The sequence below is a fragment of the Heterocephalus glaber genome, unplaced genomic scaffold, assembly GCF_053883595.1.
Source record: "Heterocephalus glaber isolate CG9 unplaced genomic scaffold, H.glaber_assembly_v1.0 deba00001587, whole genome shotgun sequence".
Lineage (NCBI taxonomy): Eukaryota > Metazoa > Chordata > Mammalia > Rodentia > Bathyergidae > Heterocephalus > Heterocephalus glaber.
Window position 1 is genome coordinate 1757975 of NW_028258365.1, and position 16511 is coordinate 1774485.

At 37.0% G+C, this 16511-nt stretch overlaps 1 protein-coding gene and 1 pseudogene across 26 annotated transcripts in view; one reads left to right on the forward strand and one right to left on the reverse strand.

The window, feature by feature from the left end:
* Positions 1 to 16511, reverse strand: part of Inpp4b (inositol polyphosphate-4-phosphatase type II B) — a 1082298-nt gene that overhangs the window by 392124 nt on the left and 673663 nt on the right. The gene's annotated exons all lie outside the window — the stretch shown is intronic.
* On the forward strand, positions 11384 to 13953 carry LOC101718901 (FYN-binding protein 1 pseudogene; annotated as a pseudogene).

Sequence of the window (16511 nt, forward strand, 5' to 3'; positions counted from 1 at the left end):
GAACACTAAATATCAAATGCAAAATAGTCAAAGAATACTTCACAATGAACAAACGACTCATTAATGAACATATGGAAAAATGTTCAACCTCATTAATACTCAAGGAAACAACCATTAAAACAATGACTGAAAACATTTCATCTAATAAATTGGCAAAGAAAAAAAAGACTTTGATATTGGTTGCTATTTTGAGATTGCTTTGATGCTGCTTCCTGCATCCCCAGGAGTGTTTTCTGAAAATGCTGAAGTATTCTTTTGCCTGTACCAGCAGGTCTAGGAACCATTTTAACCATATGTAGTTAATAGGAGATGCTCTTTTCAGGCACATCATATTTTAACATCCAACAAACTGTAATAGTTTTAGGCAAGTGACTGTTAAATATTCATCATAGTCTTACAGGTATCATAGCCAGCATGTGCAACAGATGTGATAAATGTGATGAATGTTGAATAAATGGATAAAGGAACTTGCTTCTTCATGATAAAATAAATGAAAATGGAGCACTTGTTTCTCAGAAAGTGTGTTTCCGTACCCTTTGATCTAGTAATTCTAATCCTAGGTTTCTATTTAGGTGAGTTATTCCAAGCTAGAAGATAAAGTATATACAAAGAACTTCTACAACATGACTAAGTAGAAAAAAATGGAACCAACTCAAATATTCAATAATACAGAAATTTTGAATAAACTGTTATATTAACTGGGTAGTATATTATATCATCATTATAAAAATATACACAAAAAGATTAAAATTCACATTTTAAAAGATTTATGCCAAAATGTTAAATCTAAAAGACAGGTTTTGAAGTGGTGCATCTTGCGTATAAATATGTGGTACTATATTATGGAAGACAGCACAAAAATCCCATCTTCACTACTCTTTAACTCTATCTCTGTGATCAAGTTACTTAGCCACTATAAGCCTGTTTTCACATTTATAAAAGTAGAAATCTTATTGTCTATCCCAAAATGCTATTATTTTTAATTAATAATAAAATTAGAATTCAAGCAGAGTTAACAGAATCTTTCAAATACTAAGCATTTGGTAATTGCAGCTATAGCCTTTATTTTAGTTATTAAACAAAAGCTATGCCTATGCATATCACAAAGTTTAGATAGTAACATGGCATGTGTTGGCAATAGTCATGTGGGGGGCCTGGCCATCCAGAACCTTTGGAACAACTCTTCTATATCTAGGAAGTGTCCCCTCTCACAAGTTCATATACCACCACAATAGATGCTAGAAATCCACTTCTCAGGCTTTGCGGCAGTTAGTGTACAAGCATGTGGCCTAGTCTCCGCTGATGTCACCTTGTAGAGCTTCACCCAGAAACATATGCTTCACCAAAGTCATGTGGCAGTCAACTGAGGCTGCTGCCAGCACTCAGAGGCAGTGAGAGTAGAGGTTCTGCCCTTGGGCCCAGCGTCAGTAGTGTGGTCAGAGGGAGCCAGGCCAGTGAGCTTTTCCTAGAGCAGCGCTCATATACATCTGGTTGGGGACAGTGCTCTGAAGAGGATGTCCTCCAAGCTGACATCTGTTCCTTATTTTAGCTGATACTTGGCACATTTGTCTCCATTAACCCGTTCTTCCATAGTACCTGAGCCTACACGCAGGAGTGTGCGCATGTACATCCACATCCACACACTCATTCATATTTATGATTGCATCGATATAAAGACATTTATATACATAATACAATTTCAATCTAAACATTTATGATTTCCTTTGAATTTTAAAAAGAAATTAAAATCCTAAAGCACTAGATCTTAAAATCCTTAGGTGCTAGATCTACTCTGCCCATTGGATAAGTCCACCCTGTTGAATTTTTTCAAATGAATTTTTTTCACTTTAAAATAGTTAATGAATATTCTGTTTTGAGCTAAGAAACCCGATCACACAGATTGCAAAACTACAGTGAAAATTTTTAACATTTTTCACTTTAGAAATTCTCACATTTTAAAAAAGTATGCATTATTTAAGGGAAAATAATACATTTATGAAGGGAGAAAAAAATATGATCAATTAAAGTATCATCAAATAACACCAAATGAAAACCCACACACATCTGAGAATCCCAAGCCAGACAGGTACTGCAAGGATCCCTGCAGAAAAATGGCATTAGTTCTAACCATGTCATTGAAATGACCTTTAACCTATATCCTGACCAAGTTGTCACCTTCAGTCATACTCAGCTCTGTAAGATATTACATTAGGAAGCAAATCAGAATCTGTCTTATAGTTTGTTAAAAAGTTCCTCTGGAATACTAAGCTAAAATATATATTTCTGAAATGCTCTTTTCCCTGAATGCATCTCCAACATCTAAATATTCTTTATATTCCCAGCTTTGATACCTTTTATCAATGTTCGGAATCATTCCATAGCTCTCCAACTCAAAAGAGTTTCCCATACTTGTTCTTTTTGCTCTGTATCAACCCATGATTTCCCCAGGTAAACTGTTGCTCCCAAGCAGGGGTGGGAAATTCTAAGTTGGAGGCACTTTCTTCTATAGCTTCAGATCACAGGCTTATCATTTCTTTGACTCCCATAAGAAAGAAACAAAATTTCACTGGGACATAGTTAAAAAGAAATCTGAAATCCAATTCAAAAAACAGACACTTTTTTTTTCTTAAAGCAGCTAAACAAAATCAAATAGTGAAAAATGCACAAAACTGATAACCTAGGAATACTGATTCTCAGTCCTGATTACATTACTTAATGCTATGTCCTATAAAATCCAAGTCAAGCTTTCAATTCCTTTCCAGATAATTTAGATGCTTAATCTCTGATGACTTGATTTCTAATAAAGATTTAGATCCCCTAAGTCATTAGCTAAGTGAAAAAGTAAAATGAATGAAACTGCTGATCAATGTCACTTCATTTGTATCTATGATTTTCTTCTAACCAATCAACTGAGCAAGTATTAAGTGAACTTGGAATAAAAATTGGGTTCTTATTAAAGTTACAGTAACACTGTCTTATAATAGCTAACTATGAAATGGCAGCCACTTAAGTCTAAAGTTATCCACTCATAAATCTAATTTTTGATTGATGGGAGCAGGAAAGTTGAGAGGGAGCTCCGTTTTAAAAATACTTCAGAAATTCGGGCTTGAGAGAGACCCCACCATGTTTCAGGCCATTTAACCACCCTGCATATGGACATGCAGCAGGGAAAAAAGACTAGGGAAAAAACAGATTAAGTATTTGATAGGCCAAGTCTAGAAGTGTCCCGTAACTTAGTTCAGGGAAAAGTGGGCTGGGCATCCATGCTCTATACCTTGGAAGTGGAACACATTTTTTGATAAGCAGCTGGGCATCTCCAACACATGCTACTACAGTTAAAGCTTTGACAGAGCCCAAGGCAGGTAGCACACGTTTGTCTACACCAATGCTAGAGGCAAAGTGAATGACTGGTGAATAAATAAATGTGGTAAAACTGGAATCTGAAATAGCTGACAACAAGGGGATAATCAGAAGACTGATGATTATCAGCAGCAAGTATTGTAGATAGGTAAGTTAATTAGATATCTAGTAGGCAGACAGGGCCAGCCCTCAAGGAAACAACATGGAGAACAATCAAGGAACCATCATGGAGAACAACTGAGGCACATTCACTTGCTAGCATTATAAAAAGAAAAGAGGTTAGCATTATAAAAAAGAGGTACTACTTCCCTAGAGATGCAGAGCAGTGATTGATATTTTCAATGGGAAAATTTCTTGTAGTGACTGGTTTTCCCATTTGATCCCCATTTAATCAAGATCACCTGGGTGACCGTATTTATAATCTTATTGGATGATCTTGGTTTTGTCCCACCTCATGCCCACCTTGCAATTTACCACCAGGTCTTATAGTTTTGTCCCACTTTGTACCTGCCTCACTTCATGGCTTTGCCATATAAAATGCCTTTGAAAAATGATGTGGATGAGCAACCCACTCTCCAGTACCCCTTCTGTATCCCTTAGACAGAAGCTTTCTTTCTCTCAATAAATGTTTCCTACTCTTAACCTCCATTGTTCCTAGAATTCATTCTTTAATTTAGAGAACACAAACTCATGCTTCGGATATTTAGCAGGTTTGGGAGTTACTTGTATTCCCCCTACATTGCAAGCACCTGAGAGAGAATAGATGCAAGAATCCAGGAGAAAAGAACATTTGGGTGAGAAGTAGCAGAAATATTATTGCAATACAAATCATATTAGAAAAAAAGATTTCCAAAGTGTTTTTCCATAATTTTATAACAAAAGTTAAAAATGCTTATCAGAAATACATGCAGGGCATTTTATTATCTTTCTGTTTCCAGTCTTCTCCTTGGGTAGGTGTCTACATGGAGTTTATCTTGCTTTGTGGGTCTGCATATAACTTCAGGCTGGAGAACCCTCTGTCAGGGTGCTTGCTACTGACTGGCAATTTACCAACCCAAAGAAAGTCTTTCTCATGCCCTGTTCCCATTCTCACCCTTTGGAATTCTCATTATTTATGAGATGGAAGCTGGTTGTTCATTGTTTATTGGTATATTGTTATATAAATTTAGGTTTTTTGACTCTTCATATTATCATGTCTTCCTGTATATAGATGGCAATTAGAATGCTTATTTAGTGAATGCTTCAAAAAGCAAAACAGATTTATACATTAGTGGTTTTAGAACATGTTACATACCAAAATTACTTTGGAAATACAGATTTTCATTCAATGTAATTTGGAAATACAGACTTCATTCAGAGTAATTAGGATAGGGATGCTACATGCCCCAAAAGCACCTGGTTGATTTTATTTTAGCAGTTTTGGGGAAAAAAAGAGATGTGTAATTCTGCTGAATCTTAATTTAAAATGTTAAATCACAATTCAGAAAACCCAGTGAGGTCAATGGTTTTAATTATTTAAATACAAAGTGATAGACACAGGATTTAGCACTGGGAAGTTCAGATGGAAAGGGAGTTTATTTCCTAAAACAAGCAGTTAAAACTTCCCAAGAAAGGTCCATCTCTTCCGTTTTGTTGACTTAGCACATGGAAAGTGGCAGAAGAGCTGACAGTGGGAAAGCTACAATGTAGTAATCATCCCAGTGACATTAACTATTTTATTCTCATGAGAGTGAGGAAGCAAAGAGTGCAATGTTAAAAGAATGACATACAGCAGTAATATATGGGTAATAGTGAAGAAATCAATATAAAACACAAAAAGTCAATAGCCTGTAAGAATACTGGTGACTGTGTATGAAATTCCTTACGATAAGCCCTGTAAAAATACATGTTGAAAATAGACACTATAAACACGGGTAATAGAGACAAAGATATCATTGTAAGGGGAAAGCACATTTTTTTTTGGTTTAAAATTCAACTAGCTTCATCAGTTTCACATACCCTTAAAATTTTCCTTCTTCCAGTATCTTCTTGCACAAGTAGTAAATACTAGCAATCGCCATAAAATGTCCACTTATTAAAAATTATCTTTCAAAATATGGAAAGTCAGGCAGAGGAATGAAGATAAGATATACCCTACAAATCAAGAGTTATCTAGGAATAAATGTTTGCTACAAACAATTTGCATGATCACCTTTTAAGGAATTTCAAAACAAATATAAACACTGTTTTTTAGTATAACAGATAGGAATCAGCTAGTAAAAAGTCCATGATGATGATCAAAGAGAAATGGAACTCAGGATGTTAAAAAGGGAAGTATTTTAGAGGATACCATAAATTATCCCTTACAATCACAGATTAAGACTTTGGAATAAAATAATTTTATAAAAATATGACCAGAGAATTACCTTTTTTAGCCAGGTGAGTGCCTATAATACCAGCATTCTGAGAGGCTGAAGTAGGAGGATCACAAGTTCAATCCCAGCTTGGGCAACTTGCTGACTTGAGACCCAGCTTCAAAATAAAAATTAAAAAAAAAAATAGGGCCGGAGATGTAGCTTAACAGGAAGATTTTGTGTTCAACTTGCAGTACCACAAAAACAAGTTTGCTTCTTTGATGATTTAACATTATATTTAGGCCCTGTATCTAAAAACACTACCTCACTTTCATTTTGGCCTTAGTTGTTTCCCTGCATTAAAAGGGTGACTGAGGCCCAAAACATCAAGGCCAAAACAAAAAGCCCTAAAAATAAGAACAGACCAGACAGTTTCTCCTCAGTAAAATGGATCTACAAAGCTATCGAGATACATGTTCATATAGAGTCCATAATGTGAGCGATAAGAAAATAATGCCTTTAAAATCCAGATGGTTCTAGAAAGGGATGAAGTGGGGACTGTGTTTAAAGATCAAAGACACAAAGATTGGTGATAAAAACTCAGAACGTTATTGAGTCAGTTACAAAGTGGCTCTATACCTGTGGAAAGGGTGGTTTCTGTTACAGTTCCTTGAAACACTGCAGAACCTGGATGTTGAGCCAACCCGAGAGACACACAGCTCTTCCTAAATCTGCACACAGTGACATCCTATTAGAGGCTTGAAATCAGCCACCATAGTAGGAATGGGTAAACACTTCAAGGCAACAATTTTTTGTTTTGTTTTTCTTTTTAGACACCTAGTTTACCACCACATCCTTCCCTGATGGAACATATTTAAGACATTTGTAGAGTTATGATTCCAAAAGAAGGGACAACTCTGAAGAGATAGATTAACAGAAATCTCATGAGGAAAATAAAGCACAACAAGGCCCAGGGAAGTTGTTGTGCTAAAGACAAAGTATCTCTGAGGTATTGTTTTGCAAGTCAAGGAGGGTAAGACAAATAAAATTTGTATTAATATTGAAGGACCCTAGTTAGCAAGACAGACTCCATATTGCTGCTTGACCCACCTGCCTGCCCTTTAGATGAACTCAGAAGGAGGAAGCTTAGAAATCTCCTCCCCTTAGAAAGTCTTTTAGAAACAACAATTAATCAACTATTGTTTTACAAATGTTCTAATAGCAGGACATTCCGCTTCTGTACCTTTTGCTTGCTTTACTAGTTCTATCCCATAGGGGGGACTAAAACTGTTGGCCTCAAAGGTGTTTAAAACATGTTTGTCTCCCCCTAGTCGATGCTTGAGTCCCGGCTGGTAATAAACTCCTGTGTGGATTTAATATCAGTCTCTGGTTGATTCTCTCTCACTGGGTGCAACAAATATTAGATACCAGTAGATTCAAAAATGAATGATTTTATACCTCTCACAACAGGAGTCTCTTATTATACAAAATTCAGAAGACTATGTTAGAAAAAAAACATTTTCTGGGCTAAAATCAAAAAGAAAGATGGTGCTCAGATGCAGCAAAAAGTACTTGTGTTTCATGAGGTAGAAGAAAAAAGGAATCAATTCAATAAGCAGAGAAAGATGCCTAATCCTCTTTTGAGCCTACATCCAAAGTGAGAGAACAGCAGGAGGACAGGAAGACAAAGACAAAAGGCAGATTGTTGTTCTTTAGAGAAACATGAGGCCAAAGAAAATATTTCCACTGCTCCTAAAGAGGTGAACAGTACTGAATGTCTGAAAAATGTGCAAAAGGAGCTTAGCAAAAACTGTCACACAGGGCATTTGGTTTTCACTGGAGTAGGGGAAGAAAAGACAGCTCCACATATCTAACAAGGAGCCTCACTCTACACAAGCTTCTGAGGGTGAAACAGGACAGAATCAGAAATCAAGGGAAGGGAAATGTAGAAGTTTAATTTCTCTGGCATTTATACGTGGATAGAATTTCTCCTTTGCTATGGGTATTTTTTATAATGTTAAAAATAATTTATCTAACTTGCATTATTTGGATCATCTTTGTTAGATATTACAATTGTATAATTTCTGGGGAAAGCTGCTAGCTATGTTGCCAGGCACAATTTGTGATAAGAAATAAAGTCAGTGGAGTTTGACTTACAGTACAACAAGATCTTAAAGTTCCATAATGTGCTGTCCTAAAATACTACAATGATCTCAGGATTAGTGCAGGTCCGTAAATGGTTTTGTGACAATGCAAATGCATCCCATTCTGCCCTATCATGGAGTGATTCACAAGCTACAGAGCACTGTAATGTGCACTGTGTGCTCAAGACCCTGGATTTTTATTTAACACATTAGGTTTTAAATAGCTATATCTTGGACAGTGTAGCTCTAGAGTAAATTCTAAACTTCACCAGATACACAAAGGAGAAGTGCTATTCTCAACTTTATGGATAGAAAGTAAAACTCTCTGGGCATGAGCATTCCTTCTCTCACTGAGGCCGGACTTCACTCTAGTGAGCCATGCCGATGACTGCTAAATCCAAATGGGTTATGAGAACAAAAAGAAGATGACTCACAGGATGGGGGGGGGGCAATCTTCCAGACTAATTCCTAATAGAACTACCCTAGAGAAGACGTCTGCTTTTCTCCCCTTCCTCACACACACAGGTTTCCCACTGTTTTGGATCCTAAGAGACTGCATTCTCTCTTGTTCCTCCCTGTGACCAGCCCATGACTGTCAGCTGCAGCCTATGCAGGGGCTCTGTATCATCCAGCTAGTCTGAGTAGGTAAGTTAGTACCAGGATGAAATATTAGGAAGTTCAACTTGATATCAAGTATGTCATATCATAAAATCGAAGTCTTAGTAATAAAGCTATTGCTTACAGCTCCATTTGCTGGATTTTGATGCCTACCTATCAGTCAGATGTGAACACAGAGGGAAAAGAAAAGCATTATTTATTGACCAATGTCCCTGCTCCAGAATTCAACAGTGAATATTTTTGATCTGTGAATAGCTTCCAAAGTAAAAAGGAGGATTTGCATTTGTGGTGGAATCTTTTGTTTTCTTTTGGGGGGATTTTTACGTATTTGTTTGTTTTCATTAGTACATGTTTGCAGTATGCAATGATTATATTCATCATGGGGAGTTGGTATAACATCATTCTCTTTTTTCTCCCTAAGACTATGTAATTAATACCTATGAGCCTAGAAACAAGCTGTGTACAGTTACGTAATCAGAGTGTATTAAGGCAGCCATGACCCAGAGGATTTAATCATATGCAAGTGCTTTCTACAGAGATTAACGCCTTCTCCAACCTTTCTGAATTGGCCCAACTCCCCATTATTTACTTCTATGTCATCTAGTACTTCTTCATAACATATCAAATATTTATTTCTGTGACTCATTAATAAAGACCTTATAATTCCCACTGGATTACAAACTCTATAAGAAGTTTGAGCTTTTAAATTATTCTATTTCCAGCCCTTTGAATGATGACTGCATGTTTAAAATGCTCAATAAATAAATAATTCAGTATTTCATTTAATGGCAGACAAGTTTATCTTTAATGTGAGCACAGATTATAATACAAAGCCAATTTTTTGGCTTTTTCTTTAGGCATTGGCTTCAGAAAGAAAAGCTATACAAAAATGTTCTTGTTGGGGGGTATAGTAATTCCCAGGAAAAAAATTAAAACTGGTTGTAACAGTAGAAACCATAATGGCTGGAGTACTTGGGCGATGCTTGTGCTTGCATTCTCCAGATCTGAAGGGTCTCACCGTCGAGTGGGTTTGATAATTGAAAGTGCCTAGCACAGTGCTCTGGCACAGCAGCAGCCTCTATTTATTGTCATCATGTTCCCACAGTATACTGGGAATTTTAGAAAAGGTGATAGGGCAGGATAGGAGCAGTTTATTGAGCCAGGAACCTTACCATTTTGTCCAACGAGCTCCCCCTCATGCTATTTTTGAAGCTCATACAGCAAAAGCCAATGGAAATTCTATGCAAATAAATATCATGAATGGATGAATATAACTTACAGATTTAATAAAGATTTGTTCAACAAATCTTAAAGTATCTAGAGCAAAGGAATATGCCTTGGGAAGTGAGAGTACCACTATTTTATTCACGCAAATTAGAAATAAAATCTAGAAATAAAAATACATCTGACATAAATTTGGGAACATTAAAGAAAACCCTGAACACAGCCTGTGGTTACAGGTGAAAGCCACAACCTCCAGTAACCATGTCTTATTGTTTCCTTTGGCAATCAAACACTAAAATTAAAGTGGTTATGCTCCCAAATTCTAGAATATTTTTCAAAACTCAAATTAATTAATTAATTAGTTCTTTATTTTGGTTTTCTGAGACAGAGACTCAATATGTAGTTCAGGCTGGTCTGGAACTACTGGAGATCTTCTTGCCTCAGCATCCAGAATGCTGGGATTGCAGGCATATACCACCCTTCTTGGATATATATATATATATATATATATATATATATATATATATATATATATCAGGGATTCACTATGTAGTTCAGGATAGCCTTGAACTCATTATGTTCCCCAGGCTGTGCTCAAACTTGCAGCTATCCTCCTGCCTCAGCCTCCCAAGTGCTGGGATTACAAGCATCTGTCACCACACCAGGCAAGTGTTAGGTTTTATGTAGACAGAAAAACAAGGCACTGGACAAAGGATCCCTGGAAAAGAAGTAATTGATTTAGGGAACAAGGAACTATTTATATATGTCTAGCTCAAAAACCAATTTAAACATAACATTATGAAATAAATATTAATTAAGGTATTCTATAGAAAAAGGTCTCTATTCAGATATTGTGAAATAAATTTCAATTAGGAGTCCTGAATTTAGCTTTGATTAATAATTACATATTTGTGTTTGTCATTTAAGGTGCTGAAGCAGAAATGTCTGCCCAATCATAGAGAATTCTTGTTCCATATGGGATTTTTAGAAATTAGTCTGTGCCTCTCTAGAGAATGAAAATAGCATTCATTGAAAGTATGCACCAATAATTTTTTTAACCTGACACCAAGGGAGATATGAAATTCCTTTGATAGAGGAGACTTTGATCTTGGGCTAGAAAGACAAGACGAGAGACAAGAATAAAGCAATGAGAATCCAGGCATAGTCTCAATTTTCATTTAAATGTTTTAAGGAACATTTCAATGAAGTAGAAATTTTCTCATAGAAAACAAACAAACAAACCTTAAGTATTGACGTTTTCTACTAATTATGGGTATCTCCAGACTATGCACGCACACACACACACACACAAACACACACACATGCATGGGAGAACACACACACACACACACACACACACTAAATGACACATAGTCAAGGGCTCTGTCTTCAAAAATCTGAATTTAAGTATCACATAGCTCAATACTCTTTTGTTAGCGAAGACAGACAATTATCACAAAATAGTTCAGATATTTCAGAGACACTAGTTTAATATTTAAGATTAAAGCTAGCATGAATGAGACAAGGTGTCATCGATTCTATTTTCTAAAAGTAAAAACTCATCTCTAAGAACTAGAAAGCATGTCAGTAGCTTCCTATTTTATAAGATCCACTGCACAAAGTGGCTTCGTTAGAGGCTCAGGTCAAGAAATTGAGATTTGAGACTCTTCAGAGCTCACTTGCACATTCACTGCCAGAGTCCCAGCATCTTCGGGCCACTGTGTCCAGGCTCCTCAACTCTTTTCAATAGAAATGGATGGAAAAGCAGATGTGAAGTCCCTCATGGCAAAGTTTAACACAGGGAGCAACCTGGCAGAGGAGGTCTCAGGTAATAACCAGCCCTTCAAAGCCACAGCACAAAACTCACCTTCGGGAATACAGGCCAGAAAGAACTTATTTGACAACCAGGGAAATGTCAACCCTCCCACAGGACCCAGCAACATGCCCAAGTTTGGGACTCCAAAGCCACCTTTGGCAGTGAAACCTACTTTCGAGGAAAAGCCTGACAAGGAGCCCAAACCTCCTTTTGTAAAACCCAGTGGAGTGAACCAAAGATTTGGAACATTGTCAAACTCGGCCACCAGAGAGCCTGACATAAAAATGGGATTTCCAAAACCTGGAGGCCTCAAGCCCATCAATTTGCCAAAAGAAGATTCCAAACCTGTGTTTCCCCGGCCTCCTGGAAATAAGTCGTCACTTCACAGTATGAACCAAGACCAAAACATGAAGACACCAGGCCCAAAGCCCGGGACTGCCCCTCCAGCCCCGGAAAGTGAGCAAAGACTAGCATTCCCCAGGCTGGCTGGGGCTAAAGGCAAGTTTACATCAGCCTCACCAGATCATGATGCCAAACACCTGTTCCCCAAACCCATCATTGGCCAGAAGCCAGCCCTGGGTACCGAAAACTCCCATGAAGATGAGAGCCTCACTAAGAATATGTCTGCCCAGAAAGGATCCCCCACACCCCTAGGAGCCAAGTCCAAGCGAGGCTCTGTAAAACCAACAAGGGAAGACCCAGAAAATAAAGGCCATGGAGGTGACGCATCAAGTTCTCCATTCACTGGAGTGGTTCTGAAACCTGCTGGAAGCTGAGGAAGCCCAGGCCTTTCCAGAAATGGTGAAGAAAATAAAGAATATAGGAAGATAGATGCCACTAAGAATATCTTCCTCAGCAAAGTGAATCAGGAAGAGTCAGCCAAGTTCCCTAAGCCTCCTTCCAAGCTGACAGTGGGGGGCCCATGGGGCCAAAGTCAAGAGAAAGAAAAGGAAGACAAAAATCCAGCAATCCCAAAGCAGAAACTATTGCCTCCTTTGTCTACCTTAGGTCCACCTCCACCCAAACCCAGCAGACCACCCAATGTTGACCTGACGAAATTCCGAAAAGCTGATTCTGCAAACAGTACCAGCAAAAGCCAGATATCTTACTCCACAACTGCCCTACCACCAACTCCACCATCCCAGTCAGCCAGCCAGCCTCCATTGCCAGCATCTCATCTGTCACAACCTCCAGCTCCAAGCCTACCTCCCAGAAACATTAAACCTCCCTTTGACCCAAAAAGCCCTGTAAATGAAGAAAATCAAGATGGTGTCATGCATTCTGATGGTACTGGAAATCTAGAAGAGGATCAAGACAGTGAAGTAGAAACATATGAAGATATAGAGGCATCCAAAGAACAAGACAAGAAATGGGAAAAGGAGGAAAAGAAGAGAATAGAGCTGGAAAGAAAGGAACAGAAGGAGAAAGAGAAGAAAGAACAAGAATTAAGGAAAAAATTTAGACTAACTGGCCCTATTCAAGTCATCCATCAGGCAAAAGCCTGCTGTGATGTCAAAGGAGGAAAGAATGAACTAAGCTTCAAGCAAGGAGAGGAAATTGAAATAATCCGTATCACTGACAACCCTGAAGGAAAATGGTTGGGCAGAAGAGCAAGGGGGTCATATGGCTATATCAAAACAACTGCTGTAGAGATTGATTATGATTCTTTGAAAGGGAAAAAGTCCTCTTTCACCACTCTCTCCTCAAGACCCATTGAAGATGACCAGGAAGTATACGATGATGTTGCTGAGCAGGATTCTAGTAACAGCCAAAGTCAGAGTGGAAGTGGAGAAGGCGTCTTCCCACCACCACTGGATGATGACATTTATGATGGGATAGAAGAGGAAGATGCTAATGATGGTTCCACGCTACAAGTTGAAGAGAAGAGTAGCAAGTGGTCCTGGGGAATTTTGAAGAAGTTAAAGGGAAAAGATGACAAAAAGAAAAGTATACGAGAGAAACGTAAAGTCTCTGAGTCAGACAATAATGAAGGTTCATCTTTCCCTTCTCCTCCTAAACAATTGGAAGTGGGAGAAGAAGTGTATGGTGATGTGGATGCCTCTGATTTCCCTGCCCTGCCAGCAGAGATGAGTTATGGAAGCAGCAGTGGAAAAGCCAAGACAAGATTAAGATCCTAAGAAACCAAAAAAACAAGGAAAAGAAGAAAAAGACCTCAGGAAAAAATTTAAGTATGATGGTGAAATCAGAGTTCTATATTCAACCAAAGCTTCATCTTCCTTAACTTCTAAAAAGTGGGGGACTAGAGATCTACAGATAAGGCGTGGTGAATCTCTTGAAGTTATACAAAACACAGATGATACAAAAGTTCTCTGCAGGAATGAAGAAGGAAAATATGGTTATTTGCTTCGGAGTCATCTGGTGGACAATGATGGAGAGATCTATGATGATATTGCTGATGGTTGCATCTATGACAATGCCTAGGACTCAGCTTGTTCATTCTGTTGTGTAAATTGTTGTTCAAGAAATCTAGCTTCTATGTAGCATATGTAATTGGATATCATAAACAAATGAATGCACAGAAATTCTTATGACCATTGGTTATGAAATTCTGATTATCTTTATAAAAATTTGAAATTTTGAACTTAGAAAATAATCTTTCTTCTTAATATCTCAAAGGACTGCATAAGGTATAAAAATTATTAAATTTCTGCTTTTGCTACAATTATAAAGGCATTTTTTTAGACTATCAAGACAATTTCTTCTGGCCACCTGCCCTACCCAAAAAGAAAGAAAGATAAGAAAGTCATTCTAAAAGAAATGACTATTCTGTCTAAAAAATATGTAAGCAAGAAGAACAAATACATAGAAAGAAATCATAAAGCATTCCACAAGAAGGAAAATTATTGTTCATTCACTTATGTTAGTATCTTGTGTTGTCTATTCAAATCATCTCTCATTTTAAAAGGTAAAACTGTCTCCTCTTTTGCCAGTGAGTTTTCAGACATTGTTGTAAAAACAGAACTTTTGTATAGTTTGTCCCTATTTGTTAATTGTGAATATATCTTAATTATTTGATAAAAACATTACACATTCAAGTGTGCACATTTAAGATTAAACTGTAGAAGAAGAAAAAAAAAGAAATTGAGATTTGAGTAACTGACTCTAAATCCATGCACGCTATACTTTAATTTCTTGTCCAAGGTAACATCCACACATGACTAAAACTAGCAAGTAAACAGTCTGAAATGCCTTATGCTACAGATTACCTAGATTACTTCCCACGTCTGTCTGTCACTAACTAGCAGCACGAATAACACACTGTGCAGACACTCTTGAGCCCTTTTCCCGTTGCTCCTACACAAGCTTAGAAGAAGCTTCCCAGCATTCTGTGCCATTAAGTGGCTAAGATCTGGTTCACAGAGTGTGGGCAGATGTTATGCACACTTCTTCCAGATGTGGCCTGTGAGACTCCTCCCACAGACACCAAGCAGTGCCAGTCTACAGGATGAAAACATCCTGGATCCCTGTGTGCCCACAGAGAAGGCCTTCTCTCTGCCAGCAATGGTGAGATGGGAATTTATACGGACATTGAATGCACTTTTATTCTGATACTTTGGAATATCCAAAGTGGTTTTACTATTTCATATATTTCATACTCCCATCAGCAAAGTATGAGAATTCCAGTTACTCTACAACCTCACAAGCAGTTAATTGATAATCTTAATAGTAGATATTTTGTCCACAGATAGTAGTAATTGTGATTGTAATTTGCTTTTTTTCCTGATGACTTATAATTTGGAACATGTTGATTATGCTTGTCCCTCATTTGTTATATCTTCATTTGAGAACTATTCAAACCTTTTCCCTATATATATATATTTTTTTTTTCTGGTACCAAGGATAGAACTCTCGGGACCTTGCGTTTGTGAAGCAGGTGGTGGCACCACTGAGTTAAATTCCTGGCCCCTTTCCCCTATTTTTAATTGGAGATTCATCATTTTATTATTATCTCAGTTTTTATTATATTCTGGATACAATCTTTTTCCAAATATGTTTTCGCAGAACATTGTGTGAGCATTATTTTTTCCCATCCTGTGGCATGCCATTTCATTTTTTTTTTTAATGATGTCTTTCAAAGACCAAATATTTACATATTTACAGAGAATGGTCTATTTCATTTTCTTTGGAATGTTTTGGCTCATGCCTGTAATCCCAGCACCCCAGGAGGCTGAGACAGGTGGAATACCACAAGTTTGAAGCCTCAGTCACACTGTAAGACCCTTAAAAAAACAACAACAAAACAACAAACAACAACCACCACAACAAAAACACAAAACCAAAACCAAACCAAACAAAAAAGAATCTAAAAGTTTTATATTCTCACTTTTGAAATTTGGAATATGACTCATCTCTGGAAAATAAGAGCTGATGTTCATTTGTCAATTGAATTTATCCAGTTGCTCCAAAACCATTTGTTGTAAAGAATTTCCTCAATGAATGCCTTGTATTAAAAATGAGTTAGCCCTTATATGTTTGTCTATTTGTAGGCAGTATTTTGATCCATTGACCTATCTGTCTGTCTTTATGCAACTAGAAATATCTGGATTATAAAAGAATTACATTAACCATTGAGATGAGGGAATATAATTCCCCAACATTGTTCTCTTCCAGATGTTTTGTCTATTTGAAGCCCTGTTCACTTTCAAATAAATCTATTATAAAATCATCGATTTCTAGTTCACCCTCCAAAAAAAGTCTGCTAGTATTCCAAATGAGATAGCATTGACTTATATGCCAATTTTAGGAGAACTGATATTTTAATAAAATGGAGTTACTAAATCCATGGATTGAGATTTAAGATGTTCTTTAAGTAAAATTTTTGTAGTTCTTGCTGTAGGAATATTGTATATATTTATTAAATATCCCTTAGTATTTTATTTATAGGGTGTACTTTTTAAAATAACATATCTAAAATTTATTTTCTGTTTCTGGACTTATATGGAAATATATTTGTATAAAATTGGACCTATATCATATGATCTTTCTCTATTTACT